General features: G+C 33.5%; 1 pseudogene; it reads left to right on the top strand.

Annotated features, from left to right (window-relative positions):
• The first annotated feature begins 3,513 nt into the window (after positions 1 to 3,513).
• On the top strand, positions 3,514 to 7,126 carry LOC120211641 (annotated as a pseudogene).
• Positions 7,127 to 16,519: the final 9,393 nt, after the last annotated feature.

Here is a 16,519-nt window from a genome sequence, read left to right as displayed (position 1 = left end):
TCTTTAAAAGAATTATGTGGTCCAAGGAGGAAATAATGAATTATACTAGGAATGAGACCCCCATCACATATGAGTTGGATTATGGTATTATGACACCTACGTGATGAGGCTTGTCGAATGGTGATGATTCATGACATATGCTATTAATTTATCAATGATTTATTATTAACATTATTCATAGTACATTATCATTTTATTATTGCTAATGTTTAGGTAAAAGGATAATTGTTGTCTATATAGTAGACTCAATTTATCAGTTTCGTCCCTATCATATTTTCGCATTAATTTAGCACTCGAAGTTCCCCAGTTGCATCATTATAGACCCTATCCCTCACCTAAATCCTAAATTAAGGGGTTAAAGTTAGAGTTTAGGGTTTAGGGTTTAAGGTTTAAGGTTATTGATTTAAAGTTTTAAGTTAGGGGTATGATATAGAATGATGCAATTAAACAGCTTGGAGGGCTAAATTGATGTGAAAATACGATAGAGACGAAAATGATAAATTATGTCAATTATAAGGGCAAAAGTGACCCTTAAGCCTAATGTTTATAATTATGAAATTCTGAACTCATCAAGTGGTTTCGAGGGTTAAAGAGAATGATATTCTTTTTAAAGTTCTTGAATTCAAGCAGATTCATTTGCAAGGTGTGTGTACGTTGTCAATTGGTTAAGATAGTTATGAACAAATAAAACCTTTTTAATCGCCCCAAATTATTCAATAAAAATGCAAAATTGTCTATCAATATTTATTATTATATTTTTATTAGTTTTTAATTATTAAAAATGATTTAGTAATTTTATTTTAAAATGGTCATAATATTTTTGAACAACTCTTACTTAGGAGGTGGGAAAGAGAAATTTTGTTTATGATGGTATGGAACCTACAACCTAGATGAGATGAGAGGTATCAACTGAGAATTTTTAATCATTTACTTTAAAAATTGTTGATTAAATTGGTTGTAATGTTACAAATACGTAATTTAATAATAAATATTTGTTAGTTAATTTGTAACATTGATATAATTTTAAATCCAAATTGATGCTATAACAATGATGACAATTATAAATGTATAAATACTTATTAATAGTTTACATACATTTTGACATTTTAAATATGAAATTTATAATTATGGTATTTTCTATCGTCGTCTATTACTAAAATTGGTAGTTATTTTATTATCTATTATTTACTAAAATGTTATTAATAGTCCAATATTGTTTATTATATATACTAATAATTTATTCAAATTTTTATTAACATAAAGTTTTGTCTTATAATTATCTAATGTGTGGATAGTTAATTTAAATTTTTGGCTTATAATATTATTAATAATTTAAAAGCGAAAAATGGATTGCTTCCTGTTGGCAAGTTGTTTTTTTGTTAGTCCCCCTCGTGTCCAACGGGAGGCGATGAAGATCACAAGCAAAAGATTATTACTTTTGTTGCTTTCATTGCAATCAAAGCAAAGGTCTAAAACCACATGAAATCACATCTTTTTCTCATATTTTTAAGAAAATATTGGTCGACTATTTAATCAAAATATTAAGGGTATTTTTTTCATCACGCATAATATAAATATAAAAGATACGAAATTAAAAAAAATCATGAATATAAAATTAAATTATTAATAAAAAAATATGAATTTTTAAAATATTGAAGATTTATTACCGTCTCGAAGACTCTCTGAGTACATCCCTAATTTCATTACAATTAGGCAAACATCAACACGGAATTAGACAAACATCCAAGTCATCGATAGAGTAAACCGATTATCATTAAATTTTCGTCAAAGCTTTAGATTTAAACACGACTTTAGTGGTTAAAAAATTATTGTTATTTTTTGAGTTTTTAAATCCGAACATCACGTATGTAGAGGTGTCTGAGAATTCAATATCAAATTATTGAAAATATTTGAACATATATTATCTTATATTCAACCCCAAATTAACTATAATAAAAAAAGTATGGAGATATGGCTTTGAAATTCTTTGACTAAAAATTTGATTTATTGCTCACATGAGAACTAACGAAATGTTGGTAGGCAGTTTTATTTCACTTCTGATGGGAATTATATTTAATTGAAATAAGCAACGTGGTCCCCAAATTTGTGTTGTTTTTGGGGACCCATTAAACAAAATGCCCTAAATAACAAGGCAATGCACATGTGAATTCCATGTTTTATTTATTTATTTAAAGCTAAAGTGAAACTAAATAAAAATTTTCAAAGGACTAAAACTGCTGTGAGACCATTTAACCAAGGGGCTAATCCCCTGCCACCCAAGCTAAACCCTTCCAGGCAAGTTTGGTTTAATAAATCATAGGGTAATATCTAGTTTGAAGGTATAATAGTTCTTTTAGTTGTCCGCATTCACAATTCTTATTCATTTAAAATAATAAAAATTAAAATTTTATTAGAATTACAAATTAGAGTAAACTATACGTATATCCACTTAATTATTATCCCTTTTTTATTTTAACTATTGATCTTTTAATTTTATCAATCAAATCACTTAATTATTTAAATGATATCACCAAATCATTTGCGGTTAACATTAATATAAGTGTTGCTAATGTGATAATTAATAAAATTGGTATAATTACAAATTTGGTCTTTCTATGAGTTTTGGTTTTAATTTAATAAATTAATCCTTTAATAAGAAGATAGCATGTGAAATATGACTGTGGCATGTGTCTCTAGTGACATGTGTCACCACCTGATTAGATAAAAAAATAATTTGGAGATGATTTATGTTTGTAGATGGTTGGACTTAGGTTCCCTATATATATATATTTATCTTATAATATTGTAATGATAGAAAAATAAAAAGAATTCAAATGATAATTCGAACCTAGATCAATCATAAAATATAACAATATATATTAAATCATATTTAATGCAAGATTTTTTTAAAAAAAACTATACCAATTTTGTATAATTAATAATTTAATATAATTTTATTCTAAAATCGGGGGACTATTTGAGTAGTTTACCCTGTATTAATAGATATATTTAGATGTGTTAATTATTTCTATTAGCACGAATTAATTTATCTTAGTAATTAAAGGAGTTATTATTATTTCTAGAGTTCATAGATTTAAACACTAACTACTGTAATATCCCTTTAACTTAATAAAAAATAATTATTTTCATTAACTATTAATATTATAGAATTAAAAAAATTACAAAATAATGATTAAATCATACATTTGAAAATATAGAACCAAAATCATGAAGGAGCGTGGAACAGCGCGTGGTGCTTTTAATCAATCACAATCTCCTGTATAGGTAAACGTCCCTATAAGCCAAGCGTCTTTTGCTTACTCTTTCTCTGAAACATATATATAAAAGAAAGGGGTAGAACTACCTGTAAGCACCTGTCCTTCGGCAACTGAATTTATACATCAAAAACAACTTCAGCCAAACGAAAGCTTATACTTAACCACCCCTGTTTCGTTTCCCAAGCTTGGTTTTGTTTTTCCTTTCTAAAAATATTAACCAAAGCTAGCCATCTCTAGCAGTAGCATTCTTCAGGTAAATTTCGTTCTGGGTTTTAAACGTGAGTAGGGGTGTCCAATTTCTTTCTGGGTTTTGCTTTATGCTAGCAATTTCTATACCCGTGTACCTTTTCTCAAGAAAATCCCCCGTTCTTCAGTTTTAGGCTGCAATCTTTGGACTTCAGAACCCTGTTTTAACCTTACTTTTCGGTTCTAGTTTTCTTCATTTGAACAGCTTTCTTCTTTCTCAGCTTAGGTCACTGGTTAATGAACAATACCCTGTTTTTGTTTCCTGCTTTCCTTTTATATATTTTAGTAACTTTAAGGGTGTGTTTGATTAGGGAATATGTGAAATTCTAATGTAAATGAGAGATTCTCATGGGAATGAGAGATTCTTGGGAATGGAATTCACATTTCTCGTTTAGTTAGTCGTGAATGTCATTCTCGATAATCTTATATTATTAATAGTGGATTTTTTGGATATATTACCGGGAATGTCATTACCTCATTTTCCTTAGGTATTGTTGGATTATCGGCGTTTTGGACTAAAACACCCTTAAATCTTTTTTTCTTTCAAAAATATTTTTAATCAGTCATTGAATAATAAAAATTCTACGAAGGTTAAATTATAAATTTATCCTTAAATTATTTTAGATTTACAAAAAAAATTATAATTAAAATTTTATATGAAATTCAGAGGTTAAAATAAAATGTTATCATTTCATTAAATTTTTTTATATTTTTAATTTTGTAAAAATTTATATAAATTTTATGAATTTAAATTTTTTAAAGAAAATATATAAATATTTTTCAACTTGTTAAAAAAACAAATATATAATAAGGACAATTTGGTCAAATATACATTCCAATAATCTTTTATTTCTTTAACCAAACACGGTAATCTTACATTCCTGCTAAACCAACCAAACACAAAATACAACATTTCCAGTAATCCTATTCCTTGATAATCTTTTATTCTCATTGGTAATTTTACATTCCGTGAACCAAACGTTCATTCATTTCTAGCTTGTCCAATTATATATATTATTTATTTAATTTAAATAATTAAATTTAGTAAATTTATTTGATGGCGACCTTTGTTCTGTTTCTTCCATTCTAAATCATGTCATTTGGTTCTGGTTGGTAGTAGAGGAAGTAGTTTTGTGTGGAGTTTCTTTGAAGGAATTGTGTTGATTGAATGTTAGCTGAGCCTTTGTATAATAACAACACCACCATTTTTGGCTCTGCACTTGTTCTACATTTATATTATCAGATTCTCCCCAATGTAGCTTCTTACCCCACGATTTCTCCGATTGTTTGCAGTTTGTGTGGGTACATATATCTTCCCCTTTCACCACTTCAAATCATGCAGACCCCTAAATCAAGGTAAGATCCTCATTACTTTACATACATGCACTTGTTCTTGGAAAAATGGTGCAACATCAACTTCTTTGAGTTATGTGATTGCTTGATCATGAAGTTTTTAGTAAGCTATCGATGTTCGATCCTCTGTGCATCATGAATGTTTATATAGAACAGTGTACAAGTAGTTGCATCCTCTTGGAAGAGGCTCATATTGAATTCCATTGTTTTTGACAGTAAAACAGGCTCCCTAGTAGTGTCTCAGAAGAAATCTTCGGCTGCACCTCGAACTTCTCATCGAATGAAGATGTCGGGATCTGATGCCGACATGGTTTCATCTTTGAATCCTGCGAGTAAGACGCGGAAAGAGAGGAGTCCGAAGGTTAATGAACGTAAAGCATTGAGAAGCCCGGTGTCTGAGGTATTGCTCGGTCACTTTTGAATGGTTTTAGTCTAATGATGCTTCCTGCAATGTGATCTGCATATTGTTTTTGATTATTAACTGGAATGGATACACTCGCTGACGAAACGTTGGATCTTGTCGTGTCGTGCGAGCTCTAGAAGAAGTGTGCAGACCGAGTGAATGAACTGGAAGCACAACTCAATCAGCTTCAAGATGATCTTAAAAGGACGAAGGACCAATTGACTGCATCCGAGTCATGGAAGAGGCGAGCCATGCAAGAGGCTGAGGAGGCCAAAAAACAGCTATCAGAAATGTCAGCCAAGCTCGAAGAATACGAACGGCAGTTACTGGAAACTTCCGCTTCCGAGGATGATCGTGTCCAAGAACTCCGCAAAATCTGTCAAGATCGAGATAGAGCGTGGCAATCTGAAATCGAGGCTGTCCAGAAGCAGCAAGAGATGGACTCTGCTGCCTTGGCTTCTGCTTTAAATGAAATTCAAAAGCTTAAAGTACAGCTTGAAAAGTCGTATGAATCCGAAGCCATTCGAATTAAACATGCTGAAGCTGCACATTCTGAGATTCAGAACTTGAGAATTGAACTGACTGACACTCTCGCCTTGGTAGACAAACTCAAGTCGGAGATCACTAATTGCAGAGAATCTGAAGCCCAGGCCATTGAAGTTGTTAACAAAACCAAAATGCAAATAGAAGCAGTAAATAAAACCGGAGAAACACTCAGGTCCAATGCCACGAAAGGGACCGAAGCTAACAAAAAATTGTCATTGGAGTTAGGGGAGTCAAAAGCTAAAGTTAAGTCACTGGAGGGACTTGTGAGCAAGCTCCAGGAGGAACTCGTCAGTAATAGCAGCACAGTCGGAGAAAAGGAGGAGACAGAGAAGCTCAAAACGGAGCTTAATTTCGCAAAACTCGAAGTCGGTCAATTGAGATCGGCATTGGATGCATATGAAATAAGGTATCAAGAAGAATATATTCGGAGCACATTGCAAATTAGAAGCGTTTATGAAAAAGTGGAATGCATACGAACACAATCTAGTCAGAAGGAGTCAGAACTGGAAGCCGAATTAAAGAAAATGAAAGCCGATGTCGAAGAACTTAGAGCGAACTTAATGGATAAGGAGACTGAATTGCAGTGCATTTCGGCTGAAAATGAGGAGCTAAATTCAAAGATGGAGAAGCAACTATCCAATGAAAAAGAACTGGAACTTGCAATGGAGTTGAAGAAGTTAGAGGCCGATTTGGTGGAACTGCAAGCACATTTGACGGCCAAAGAAATCGAGTTGCAGAGCGTAACCGAGCAAAACGAAAAGCTCAAATGGAGATTAAGAAAGAAATGGATGGCAATAAACTTAGTGATGAATCTGCTATGTTATTAGAAGCAGCAAGGGCTGCAGAGCAACAGGCTCTGATGAAACTCGGCAATTTAACCGAAGCAGCCGAAAAGAGTAGCAAAAGAGCAGAACTCGTGACCGAACAGCTCGAAAGAGCCCAAGCAGCAAACAATGAAATGGGGGCCGAGTTAAGGAGAATAAAGGTTCAGTCAGATCAATGGAGAAAAGCAGCAGAGGCAGCCACCGCCACGCTTTCTACAGGGAACAATGGGAAACATATGGACCAGATCATATCATTTGACAGCAACCACAACCCGATATCCGGTTCACCAAACTCAGAAGACATGGGTGATGATTCACCAAAGAAAAAAAAATGGCAACATGTTGAAAAAGATTGGTGTTTTATGGAAGAAAGGCCAAAAGTAGATGAAAATGTGTTACAGACTGCATATATCTGTGCTGTGTATGTTTCATGGTTTATGATGTGTTTTCAGTTTATACAAAAACTATCTTAAATTTCCAACGTAAATGAATTTATCAAGCGGCTTTAACGATTAAATAAAGTATTATTTTTTTTAAAAATTTTACTGCATTTACAAGGTATGTGCGCGATAATGATTAAGATTAAAACCCATCTCAATCTGTTTAGACTCATTACCTAAGTTCCATTAAAAATCAATAAGCACAAGAATATAATCTTTTACTAAAACTCATCAAGTATAATATTGTATTTACATAACTTAAAATAACATACAAGTTCTTTATCCAATTCTTACAATTATTGTTAGTTAACTTGTCTTTTAAAAATATATTAATAAGAAGTATAGTTGTCATCTTGAATTGAAAGATAAACTAAATATTTATAAATTCATTTATTTTTGCATAAGCAAATATTATGGTTTCTATTTAACAAATCACATGATATCAAAATTAACCTCTAATATTTGTTTTGATAGTCATTTGACATCTATCCTTTTTAGAACATTTTAACTCATAACGTTTCATTTTTAGATAAATTATCTCTTGTTTAGATGGAACTTATTATTCGACTAACAATTAATATTTTTTATAATTAGATGGATGAAGTTGAACTACAATATTATCGTGACACATCTACATGTAAAAAAAATAATGATATATCATGTCACGTCAGTAAAATTTTATTTTTAAAAGAATTATTGATGGTGAAATTAATTAAACGCATGCCTAGTCAATGTAAAATTAACTTTTGACCACCAAGCTAACCTATGGATTTGATATTATATGAAAAAACACACACTTTAAGTTTAATATATATTAGAGTTTTCAAAAAATCTAAATCAATTTTCAAATTCCATTTTCAAAACCCAATATCCTAAATTAAGTATTATTATCAAATTTTTGCTTACAACAATTTAACTTTAATATTATTTTTATAAAAAAAAACATATCAAGACTTTACCCCTTACTCAGTGATTGGGCTTTGGGACCTCTTGACCTCAAGTTTGATTCTCGCTCCTTGCATATAAGGTTAAAATTTTCAAGTTTTTTTTATAATGATAAAATAATATCACGTGTTTTCATCTTATTAGTGTAAAATTAATTTGTTAAAAATATTACATCATTTGCCACATCAATGTAAGTCTCGTGATCAAATTTAACAGATCAGTGATTAACTGTTAAAACAAATTTTATTACTTTTCTCATGACAAATTATTACTTTCAGTGATCATTTTGTTTCTTTTAAAATTTTACTGGAAAGAAAATTTATTAGTATTTCAATAACTCTTTATTTAATTTACCTTAATAGTTATTTAATAAATAAATTAAATAAAAATTCAATTTACATTGTAGACACATGTTTTTGTTCGATTTTAAAAAAAAATATTATTATTTATTTTTATTATTATTATTATTATTATTTTTATTATTATTATTATTTTTACAGATTTTTTATTCAACCCCTATTTCCTGCAAACTACCCAGTAAACCATTACTCACCTACATAACCAATCCCCACCCACCACCTCGCACGTCTAAACTCACGCATGTTTGAAGGAAAGTGGGAATCTGGGGCTAGTTATTTATCAACTTTAAATAATGTTGGGGGTCTTCTGCTTGGGGAGGAGGAAAAACACGAAAGGCGGGGCTCGGTTCTCTCTCTCTTTGCCTTATTTCTCTTCCTTCCATGGCTTCTGCACTGTACCTGTGACGACGAGCTGCTTCCTCGTCTCGATGCCAGCAACAGAACCAAGGTTTTGAAATACAAACTCGTAGTCATCGCATCGATCTTGATGGTCGGTGCTCTCGGCGTTTCGCTCCCGATTCTTGCCAAGAAGATCCCGATGTTTCAATCGGAAAACAACAACTGCAATAATTATAAGGACAAGAAAAATTGGATGCGTTCCGTTCAGCTCTGGATTGCTGATGTTGATGATGATTGCTACACTAATCACACTCTAGATATGTCGCAACTGTCTTTCGGTTGGATCTCGGAATTGGGCTTCGACTTGAAAAATATGGATTGGAGTCGCCACCGATCATTTATTTAAAACAAATGGGTTGATCAGATACCCTATTTCTTACCTGATCTGCGTCTTTCCAAAGATGTGTCGGGTTCGGGAGTCGGTTACGGTCAAGGAATGATTAACACCCTTAAACTGCCCTTTCGGTACTACGTAATTTCCAATTGTCTTTGATTAAGAAAATTGCAAGTTAAATTAAAAGGTAAAATTTGATCCAAATTACTTACCCTTAATGAGTTTACGGAAATACCCTTAAAAAATAAGATGTTAAAAGAAAATAATAATAATAAAAGAAAATAACAAAACTAAAGAGTAAACCAAGGAAATAAATGAAGCCAATAATAATAAACATAAAATAATTGGATGAAACAAAAAAAAATAAAATTGAATAAAATAAAATAAATGAAGATAAAATATATATACAAAAAGAATAAAAAATGTAAAGTATTTTTTTAAAAAGAAAAATAATAATAAGAGCAAAGAAACTAAAAATATAATGAAAATAAATAAATAGTATAAATAAAATAATATATATATATATATATATATATATATATAAATGTATGTATAATATAATAAAATATTAAATAGTAATAATAATAATAAATAAATGAAAAATAAATATACATATAATATTAACTAAAAAAATAGTAATCAAAGAAATATAAAATAAAATAAAATAAGAATATATATATATATATATATATATATATATATAACGTTAGGAAAATATAGTAAAAAAAATAGTAAATAAGTAAACATAGATAAAAAATAATATATATATATATAATAGGAAAATAATATAATATAACGCAAAAACAAAATGAAAAAAAGAGAACTATAATAAATAAATAAAATATAATTAAATATATATATATATATATACATATAAATAATAAGGGTTAAATTAAAACAAAAAATGAATTAGGGGTCGAAATTAAAAGCCAATTAAAGAAAAAAATGAATCTGCATGTATTTAAAATCATGGGGACCGAAATGGGCATTAACCCATTGTAGAGGCAAAACACACGGATCCACACGACCCGTTTATAAAAATCCGAATAGTTTTTCAAAAAAACACAAGCCTCGGGGGCTAGATCTACAAAAATAGATCTCGAAAACGCCCCCGTTCATTGGCCAAAAACACTTCTCTTGGTTTTCTTTTGAATCAAAACACAACAAGGGCAAGGAAAAATAACATGCGAAAGTATGAACTTTACCTTTCAAAATATAAATGCTTCGAAAAATGGCTAGGAGTTGCTTGTAATTTTTTGCTTGGTATTTTGTATATCTCTTGTGCGAATGTGTTACAATAGTGAGTTACAATGACTATTTATAATGCTTGTGGATCCTATCTTTAGGAGTTTAAATAATAGTAGAACTCTATCCTATTTTTAGGAGTTTGAATCCTAGCAAAATTCTATCATATTTTTAGGAGTTTGAATCCTAGTAGGACGAAAAGGTGTGTTGACAGTTGCCCCTCTTTGCCTATAGTCGTGTAAAGGGGATAGGGCAAAGATTAAAAGACACACTTTTCATTCAGTGGAGTTGAAAATTGACTCTGATGTTTCAATAACTCCCTGTCGAATTGAGTTACAGATGACTCCTCCATCGTGAAGTCGAGTTCATCTTGAAATGATATGAAATTGAAGCCGTAGTTTGGAATTTGAATCAGCACGTGGCTTCCCGTTGCCCTTCGGTCTTCTTATCGGTTTAAAGGCATTGGATCGGAATCGAACTAAAAAATCTTCATTGACAGATAGCTTTTTCTTGACTTAAGCTATGCTGCTTGAAAATGGTTGCTTGTCACTCAGGCACGGCTAACCTAGGTCCTCTTGTCGACTTAAAAACCTCGACTGCAACCGGAAAGTAGTGCGATTGATGTGTCATCGAGCTGAATGGAATCAAACTCGACAATTTTGATGGTAGATAACCCTTCTAGCCTTGATTTATGCTATAAATGATGTGCCTTGGAGCTGAGCGTAGTCGAACTCGAAGGTCTTTGTTGAGAGATAATCCTTCTTTGAGTTGGATATCCCTCGTCGTGAAGTTGAAATCCAATCTAAAGATGGATGATGTTTGTGTGCACGATTCCCTTCGTCGTGAAGTTGAAACCGCGGGTGACCCCTTCGTCGTGAAGTTGAGCCTGGAATTGGATATCCTTCGTCGTGAAGTTGAAATCCAAGTAAGAAGCATTGTTTCGAGTCCAATATCCTCCGTCGTGAAGTTGAAATTGGCTCTGATATCGGGAAATTGTTTGTTGACAACCAGCCGTCCCTTCGTTGTGAAGTTGAACTTGTGTTGCCTCGAGTCCAATATCCTTTGTTGTGAAGTTGAAATTGGCTCCAAAATTGGGAAATTGTTTGTTGACAACTAGCGGTCCCTTCGTCGTGAAGTTGAACTTGCGTTGTCTCGAGTCCAATATCATTCGCTGTGAAGTTGAAATTGGCTCTAAAATTGGGAAGTTGTTTGTTGACAACCAGCGGTCCCTTCGTCGTGAAGTTGAACTTGCGTTTTCTGGAGTCCAATATCCTTCGTTGTGAAGTTGAAATTGTCTCTGAAATTGAGAAGTTATTTGTTGACAACCAGCGGCCCCTTCGTTGTGAAGTTGAACTTGTGTTGCCTCGAGTCCAATATCCTTTGTTGTGAAGTTGAAATTGGCTCCAAAATTGGGAAATTGTTTGTTGACAACTAGCGGTCCCTTCGTCGTGAAGTTGAACTTGCGTTGTCTCGAGTCCAATATCATTCGCTGTGAAGTTGAAATTGGCTCTAAAATTGGGAAGTTGTTTGTTGACAACCAGCGGTCCCTTCGTCGTGAAGTTGAACTTGCGTTTTCTGGAGTCCAATATCCTTCGTTGTGAAGTTGAAATTGTCTCTGAAATTGAGAAGTTATTTGTTGACAACCAGCGGCCCCTTCGTTGTGAAGTTGAACTTGCGTTGTTTGGAGTCCAATATCCTTCGCTGTGAAGTTGAAATTGGCTCTGAAATTGGGAAATTATTTGTTGACAACCAGCGGTCCCTTCGTCGTGAAGTTGAACTTGTGTTGTCTGGAGTCCAATATCCTTCGCTGTGACGTTGAAATTGGCTCTGAAATTGGGAAGTTATTTATTGACAACCAGCGGTCCCTTCGTCATGAAGTTGAACTTGCGTTGTCTTGAGTCCAATATCCTTCGTTGTGAATTTGAAATTGGCTCTGAAATTTGAAATTGTTTATTGACAACCAGCGGTCCCTTCATCGTGAAGTTGAACTTGCGTTGTCTGGAGTCCAATATCCTTCGTTGTGAAGTTGAAATTGGCTCTGAAATTGAGAAGTTGTTTGTTGACAACCAGCGGTTCTTTCGTCGTGAAGTTAAACTTGTGTTGTCTGGAGTCCAATATCTTTCGCTGTGAAGTTGAAATTGGCTCTGAATTTGGGAAGTTGTTTGTTGACAACCAGCCGTCCCTTCGTTGTGAAGTTGAACTTGTGTTGTCTCGAGTGGCACGATATCCTCCGTCATGGAGTTAAAATCGCGGATAGCCACTTCGTTGTGAAGTTGAGCCTTGACTTGAATATCCTTTGTCGTGAAGTTGAAATCCAAGTATTGTATGTTGCGGGTGGATACAATTCCCTTCGTCGTGAAGTTGAAACCGTATAGACCCCTTTATTGTGAAGTTTGGCTTCGAGCTAGATATCCTTCGTCGTGAAATTGAAATCCCTCTCGAGCAAATTTTGTTGTTTCGAGAGAAACTTTCAATCTGTCGAGTTGGTCGAAGTGTAGCTTCTTGTTGCTGAGTTAAGCAACCAACATGAATCTTTAAAAGTTGTTTTGAATCGAGTATCCTTCGTCTTGAAGTTGAAACTTGACTCTAAAAGCTGCAAAAAAATATGTATGTGGAAAAAGATAAATATGATGCTCTAAAATGTATGCACAAGATGCATGTAACATGAATTGGTTATATTTTATCTCCTGAAAAAGGTCTGATAATTTGCATTAGGATGTTGAATCCCCAAATGATGCCCCAATATCCAAAAATACCCCAATATTTGATGTTGAATCTCCAAAGATGCCCCAAATGTTCCTCATTTCTTTCTTCATCATTGATTCTGAGCATGAGTTTTGTGTCTAAGAGTCACATGTCATTTACCAAGATCCACTCTAGAGAGACTGTCTTGTTTGAAAAAAAAATGTTTTTCTTTCTCTTTTATTTTCAAAGTTATGAAAATATCAATAAAGAGTTTCGAAAAATGTTTAATCAAAAGTTTTGAAAATATTATCTCTTTCACGGTTTTACAATTGAGACGAATCATAAAACTAGAGTTCATTGGATATCAAATGTTTAATTACAATGTTAATCTTTCAATAAATTATAGCTATTTGACACGTTCCAAGATCAAAGCTATCTTTGGGAAATGGTTAAGTAAGGAAAGGATAAAAAGGTCTCAGGTTATTATGTTTGGTCAAAGGTTTGGCATTTGATGCTCAAAGGTTTGGCATTTGATGCTCAAAGGTTTGATAGGGTAGCTTACATACTCCTCTACAGGAAGTGTTCTCTGACTCCCAGCTTTCATAGTCACATTTGGATTGTGCGATGCCTTATCAAGGAATTTGTGTGATCGCCTCAGTTGCACAATTTTTATATTCGAGCCGCCTTTTTAGGTTTTCAACTCGAATCCTTCTTTGGTTTCAAGACGTTATTAAGGATTTACGTCTTGAACCCCTTTTTTTATTTTTCTCTACCATGCATTAATTACATTGTTTTTTGCAAACAAATATTAATCCTGATGGGCGAGATGAAATCTGAAGATATTCTCTTTTGTTTAGAAATCCATGTATGATTAGAAGGGACTTTTAAGGCACGTAATGTAGACCAGGGTTCATGGTTATGAAAGAAAAGGATAAATAGGCCCAAACAAGTGTTTTAGGGTGTTGAACCAAGGATCAATTCATTTTGATGCCTTCAATCTTGCTCAAAATGTTTCTCTCTCTTGATGGTCTATGATCTACGACTGAAGTGATTCAGTGATTCAGGAATGATTGTGCTTGATCAATCTCATAGTTTGAAGCTTGATGTACCATTTGCCTTTAGGGAATCTTTGCGTGTGCTTTTTTGTCCCTTTTTCGTTTTGATTTTTGTTCCTTTTTTTCTTCTTTTTTGTTTTTGCCCTTTTTGTTCTGATTGAATCTTCGCACTTGGCATTTGGTTCACCTTTTGGTATCTCATCTAAATCAATGTCTTCGCTCATGTGAGCATATTTCTTCCACCTTGCCCCCCAGTGTGGAGGGTGATCATTGGTTAGGGTTGAATCAGAAGAAAATTACTACAGGCTCAAAAGGGGACACAAGGGATATATTTTTTCTCCTGTTGTGAAGGGATAAAGAAAGAAAGCCATTCATCATTTCATACATGTAAATCTTCACAGAAGAGGTATCCCCAGGGGGATAGATTTTCAAGATTAATTCTATTCACATGAAAACAGTGTAATTAATGTATGATAGAATTATTTCGAATGAATTCTTCTTCTTTTTTCCCAGATGTATCAATGTTCAGGCTCCCCGCGAGATGGCCCAAGTTGGTTCTTTATAAGAATGCTCATGTTAAAATGAACAACTCAATGCCTTGGGTTTTAATGGTAAGAAAGGCTATTTTTGAGTCTAAAAAAGACAGTAGTGTGATCTTATTGACTCAAAGAAAGGTATGAGTGTATAAAAAAGATAAAGGCAATGTTCAAGAATTTCAAAAGGAGGAAATGTCAAAATTTCGTCTTTTGGTAATGACCACGAGTTGTTTTGGGCAAAGAATCAAGGTATTTTATTCTGGGGTTTGAGACAGGGTAAGAAAGGTCTAATCTTTCCATATGTCAAAAATCTATAATTCTTGAAGAATTAAAAGAATCATTAATTCATTTAATATTCGAAGAACTAAAGATTAAAATTTGTTCAATTGCTCCACCTTAGAAAGCAGCATAAATTCAATCATATAAAAGATTAAGCAAACATGAAAGATCAAAGACGTGTTCAAACAAAATAATCCTCTAAGTGCAAATGGTATATGTCATGCCCCCTTCTTCGGCAAGCGCCTTACAGTTTTCAGAGGAATGTTTGGGGCTTCTTATGTGGTAACAACTAACATCTTCAACATCGTAGCCCTTAGGATATGGGGATTCCTTTCTTAGATCATCCTGGCAGGCTTTGTCCTACAATCAGCTGATCAGGCTCCCACTGTATTGTTTTCAATTTTTTTCTTTTGATGTTACAATCTTGCTTCCATGTGATGTCATGTGGTTAAAACCACTTTATCGAATCCTCCATGAAGAAATTTCATGTTTATGAAAATGCTTAAAAATGAAATGTAGATGCATAACGCAAAATGAAAAAAATGCATGAAATGTTCGAGGCATTGATCCATAAAAGTGCCCATTATTATAAATAATCCTTATTTCGACAAAAATGTTTTATCTTGTAAGAGACATAAAAACAATCAAAGGTACATTCAGACTAAATCCTCTAGACCCAAACAACTTCCAGCAGGTTGACAAGTCTTCTGTTTTCATATGTCACTGGTTGTATGCCTTGTTGGACCACTCCAGCTTCCCTTGCCAGGCCGTGTAGATGGCTAGCTACCTTCTGTACTTGATCCAGGAAATCTCGGATGACTGTGTCTCTGGCCTTCACCCTTTGTTGTGCTTGCTCCTAACGGAAACACCACTGCAAACCCCCGTCGAAGGTTTTTGAAGCTATTGTTTTACCATCTTTCTCATGTTGTTTCTCCAGATCAGCCATTTGAATTCTCAGGCGTTGGATCCTCAGGAGTTATCCTTGACTTTATCTTGGTACCCCTTTCTCAAGTCTTCAAGCTCAAAATAGACTCTTTTCTGCTCCCTTTCCAGTTTGTCTGCTCTATCTTTCTGAGAATCGGCATCTAGTTTCCATTGATAACGTTCAACTTCAAGTTCCTTAACTCTCTGTTTCAGCTCATTATTCACAGCTTCAAACTCTACCTTGACTATCTCAAGTTCAGAAGGGACATGCCTGAGATGTTCATCCATGGTCCGGGTGTCTTCACAGTCTGGCAATGGGATGCTATCATTCTTTCTCAATCTTTGTCACTCCATATAATCCAGAGTAAGCATATCTCTGGCAGCCACGACATCCATCTGGGATACTTTCTTCCATGACTCGGCTGCCTCTTTGATCCTCCTCTTATAATTGTCACTGTTATACACAAACTCTGATGTAGATAATTCGTATATTGCTGGGATAAACTGACGTGCCCCATACTGTCTAAGTGCCAACAACGGAGCATACCCAACTGCACCCAAAAGTCCAAGTAAGGTCATAGTGTCAGAATCCCCAAATCAAAAAAGAACGTCACTGAGGAACAACTAGGGGGCTCTCCAAGTAATATCCCGGTCCTGAAGATGAGTGA

The sequence above is a fragment of the Hibiscus syriacus genome, unplaced genomic scaffold, assembly GCF_006381635.1.
Source record: "Hibiscus syriacus cultivar Baekdansim isolate YM2019G1 unplaced genomic scaffold, ASM638163v2 tig00109978_pilon, whole genome shotgun sequence".
NCBI lineage: Eukaryota > Viridiplantae > Streptophyta > Magnoliopsida > Malvales > Malvaceae > Hibiscus > Hibiscus syriacus.
Note: the sequence above shows the minus strand (reverse complement) of the source record. Positions and strands in the feature narration are given on the sequence as shown.